We start from the raw sequence: 5,338 nt of genomic DNA, 5'->3' as shown, positions 1-5,338 counted from the left end.
TAAAGACAAACAGATATCACAGTTACGGTAAATATATACATAATCTTAAGATCAAATTTCTGTTCACATAAACTGTTAACTTCAAAGTAAACAATTGGTGATATAGAATATAAAATATCACGCAGTATTTAGGATCAGATATAAATACACATATATATATATATATATATATACACACACACACCATCTGAAGTTTCGCTTTTTGATAAGGAAAAACAATACCATTACTAGTTTATCACTTTGAATTCTTTGTATGTTGCTGTCCGTCTCCCTGAATCTTAGTAAGTCAAATCTCCCTGTAATTATAGGAAAATACCACATATTCTGAGAATTCCTTCTATTATATGTATTAAATAAATAAATATTCATTCATTACGTAGAGATTGAATTGCAGTAACTTAGGTTTCGTATTTATGAGTTCTCTTGCTGTTAATCTATATCTAAAAATAAGAATTAATTCAAACTTCACACTTTTGATAGTAAGAAAATGGCTTCGATTTCTCAATAGAAATTGCTGTCATGAACACACTTGTGTTTTACTGTATGAGATCCCCCTTTTTGCCCCCCCCCACCCTCCAAAAAACTGATAGAAACTGTCACGAACACACTTAAGTTGTTCTTGCTGAGATAGCTCCTTTTTTTCCCTCTCCGCCCCTGCTCTCCGAACAAAAGTGGTAAAAAAATTTAATTGTATAGGAGTAAAAATTGTGTTTTTTTTGTAATCATATCGAATATGAAACCATAAAACATGTCTATAGAGTTGCAAGCTTTTAGTAATAGAATTACTGGGCAACATGTCAGATACTGTATAAGTATTAATTAATCTTTGCAGACGTTTTCGTCAGTTTGTGACTTTATTATCTAAACAACATAGTGCTCCCCTAGCGGCACTGACAAACATTTCAGACAAATTGTATGAGGAAAATGTTTTATTAAGGTAGAAAAGTTCACACATAAGTATAAGTATTACACGACTAGTTTCGGACTTGGATCTACGTACATTAGGTAAAATTCAAGTAGTCTTCAATTGATGTGAGTAATGCCGAAACTAGTCGTGTAATATATTTATATTAGAGGGTATTTGAAAGTAATAAAGTGTTGTTGTGTTTTTTTTTTTACATATAAAAATCAAAATGAGGTATACATTCTCGTCATCCAATAAATATCGGTGTGTTATAAGAAAATACAAAAATACGCTGAACGATCGAATAGAAGAAGAAGAAAAAAACGGTTACCTTTTGATGAAATTACTTTTGTAATTGTTCTCAGTTACAGCATTAGTTTAAAACGCTAAAAATCGGGTTTCAATACCCCTGGTGGGGCAGAGCACAGATAGTTAATTGTGTAGCTTTGACCTTAAAAGCAAACAAACAATAACAACGTAGAACTTAGGGTGCCCTTAACACTAGGTGATACGTACAAGTTAAATATTGTTACGTCCCCGTTCGTTCGTTAATTAATTTTCCGTAAATTCGTTCCAACGAAACTTTAGCAATAAAAGTCCTTTCTTAAATAAAACTGGTTTATTCTTTCCGAATACAACTTTACCGATACACTTAATTTCAACAGTCGCTCTATAACAAACGCTAGGACGTCTCACGTGCTCGTGCTCGACAATACTCAGTTCAATTACTCATTCCCTCCCCGTCGCTTCGTGGCCGGTCTTATATATATACAAGACTACACTATATCTAGAAAGATCACGAGATTTAAGGAAAAGACGTGAAAGTTCGAGAATGACGTGGCGTGGTACTAGTCACTTGACCTCGATGTCGCAACAATATATTGTGAATTTTCAGAATAATAATGTTTCCGACGCCACTTCCACCTCCAATAAAAAGAAAAAAATCAATAAAATATACGGTAACATCATAATGTCTAAGAAATGGGTTTTGTATATTCTGTGCGTACATATTATTATTATTATTAATTATTTTTGTGCTTAATAATAAACAGTTACGACAATTCTGTCTCCACAACCGACTAAAGACGTATTTCATTACAGCTTGTTTTTTCTGTCTGTCCTGATAATGCGCACGGACTTCTTTGCAACGGATGTAAATATACATTGTAGACATTTCGTACAATATATTAAAAGCTTATCAAAGTTTTTCAAAAAGGGCTAACATTAGATCATAGAATAACATCATAAGTTTATTTATCGATAGTATTAAGTACGGCAAAGTTTAGCCCTAACAACTATAGCAGAAAACGTACACAAGTTACAGAGTTAATTTATCTCTTTATCAAATATAGACCGTACTTAATATGGGCTTAGCTAATTTTAGGCCAAAGGCAAGTGGGCTTATAGAATTCGGTGTCTGCGATTAGAATTATTTTGTATTATTCTAGAAATCCTGTATTTAAAGAAGTATCTGTATAACTCACTGTAGGTCCGAGAATAACAAGAAAACAAGATAGAAAAGTAACACTTAATTTATATGTTTTTCACCAGGGGAGATACAAGATTTTATATTGCAAACTTATTGTTATATTTGAAGACAATTTTGGAGTTCCTAATCTTTGTGATTTATTATAAAACGTAAAACTATTGCAACTTAAATCTCATTTTTCGTACTATGATTACTATAAATACCAAATTTATTTAATCTGACAGTAATCTATGGTACTTATTAAAATTTTCCATTATTTTTTAAGTGTACATCATAGGTTCGATAACAGTACAATGAATCTCAAAAATATCTCTTACAGCGCTAGAAACCGGGCTTCGATACCCGTGGTAGGCAAAGAACAGATAGCCCATTGTGTAGCTTTGTGCTTAACTACAAACAAACAAATCCATATTCCAAATTACCATTTGTAACTACTTCGCAATTTAAACATGTAAGTCTGCTAAAATAGTATAGATTTGTATCGGGAAAAGTTTATCTAAGCAGTTGGCAAGACGTGGTTAGTTGTTCAGACTATTAATCTGAAGATTACTGGTTTGTGTCCCGTTGCCGAAAAAAAGCGCTAGGAATTTTGAGGCCGTGTGTGTGCACCATAATAAAGTAGTTCAAGAGTTGGCGGTGCGTGTTGTTGACTAGTTACCTTCTTTCTAGTCTAGCAGTTGAAAATTATGAACGGCCACGTGCAGATAGCTCTTAGTGTAGTTTGCATGAAACTTCTGAAGCAAAAAAAACAAACAACAAAAACCTGAACTACAAAAAATAAATATAAAAACACGGTTATTATTTATGTTTAAAGTTAACTGTAAATTATGTTTACCTATTATTAAATCTTAACTGGAAAAACGAAATTTTAAAATATTTAAAGACAAGTCACATTCGAAAAGTATAATAGTACAAAATGTTTTGCCGTTAACAAAAGTGGAAAACTTCAACCAATTTTGTATCTAAGTTTCCAAGTATTAATATTCAAATATATAGTTATTTTTTCAGGGTCATATTCATAAGTATAATCCTTACACGGTTGATAACACTCTGCGATGGTTTTATTGTCTTGAAATTTTTACATGTTCTAAAGTAAATTTCTGTACGCTGAATCCGAAAATCACGTATAGATTTTTCATAAAACGTCATAACGCAATACATAAAAGTAAGACCTCAACACGTAAGTTTGAGAATAAAAGACGTAGATTTCACATAAAAAATCTGGATAAATGAGGATGCATATTCGTTTGACATCAATTATCTTCCCTTTTCTTCGGTTTGTTTGTATTTTTGTTAACAAACGTAATCCTACGCAACTAATTTGAACTGATCTGATAAACTGGGAGAAGGCACCCACCGCCAACTCTTAGGCTACTCTTGTCTGATAAAATAGTGGGATTTGATCGTTACTTTTATAGCGGGCAAACTTAGCTTAGGCACGTGTAGTATGGTAGAATTCAAACGTTATACGTTAACATGGCACTGTTTAGAATCAGTAATAATACAAAATAACCAATATTACAAGGTCTGATCACTAAGAGTCAAAATATCTGTTTTATTTTAACATAAAACTGAACTCTGTGAAACTAATCACACAATTCAATGGGGAAAATTGTTATTTTAGCACAACCTGGAAATGTAACTGGTATGAATATATGTGAATCTATTGAGATAATTAAATGTAAAAAAAAAAAGTAAATTTAAATTACTGAATAAGGATGATGGACCTGATGGAAATGTTGTCAGCAGATGGCGAGAAATTCTTTAATATGTAAATTGGTGCTTTGATAACTGTATAAATAGGTGTTTTGTTTTTTTTTCAAAACATTACACTCCTGAGGATGACGCAAGATATACGTCGAAACATGTAGAGCGTATGAGGTTGTTTTCCAGTCACGTCGGGAGTTTTACCACTTTTTAACCTTGTACAGTAAGTTATTATTTTAGTAATTTGGAGACTGGAAACAATCTAATTTTATTGAATTGTGTATAAAATAATCGTCGTTTTTTTTAATAACATTTTTTTAGTTTTCAAAATTGTATACATAAAACTTAAAAAAAATAAGTTTGGTATCAAACTGTAGATTATTATTCAAATTTAGTATCATACATTATTCAATTTCTTAATTTAGAAGCAAATATTTAAAAAAAAACACAGTTAAACATCGATTTCTGTGTGTCACGTGGTATGTTGAATGCAGCACTGCTTCAAATTAGATGTTTGTGATTTTTGGAAATGGTCTTTACTTTCTTTAATATATGACATGTGAATAACCAACTGACATCTCAGAATGTCCCTCTAGTGGTTTTTTCAGCCATTTTAAAATGTTGGGAGGTCCTCTAATTTTTTCTAACCAAGAGTTCAGGCAGGTAGTTTGTGTATTTAGTCTGCTTCAAATTTCATATTTTTTTTAGACTGAAATACAGCTATATTTAGAATTTCGTGCATAGCTACACGAGGGCTATCTGCATTAGCTGTTCCTAATTTAACATTGTAATACTAGAGATAAGGAAGCTTGTCATCACCACCTACTACCCACTCTTGGGATACTTTTTTACCAACACCACACGGCTGACAGGGCGGGCATGTTTGGTGGGACGGGGATTCGAACTCGCGATCCTCAGATTGGGAGTCGAGCATCCTAACCACCTGGCCTAAGCTTAGTTACTTAGTTTCATAAATTTTAGTGGAATTCTCTGATATCGATATAGTAATTTATGATTATTTGGTTATTCAACTATATACATAAAACCTAAAATATAATTATTTCGTTTCATATCCTCCACGTGCGAAATTTTAAACGACTTAGCAACCTACGTCAAGCATCAACTAAGTACAAACATTGTAACTAGAAGAGATAATTGTTTGCTTCTATGTTTTAAGAAAAATATGTTTAATAACTTATTTCTAAATAATAATATTCTATATATATATATATATATAG

Source organism: Limulus polyphemus, unplaced genomic scaffold, assembly GCF_000517525.1.
Source record: "Limulus polyphemus unplaced genomic scaffold, Limulus_polyphemus-2.1.2 Scaffold481, whole genome shotgun sequence".
Classification (NCBI taxonomy): domain Eukaryota; kingdom Metazoa; phylum Arthropoda; class Merostomata; order Xiphosura; family Limulidae; genus Limulus; species Limulus polyphemus.
Note: the sequence above shows the minus strand (reverse complement) of the source record.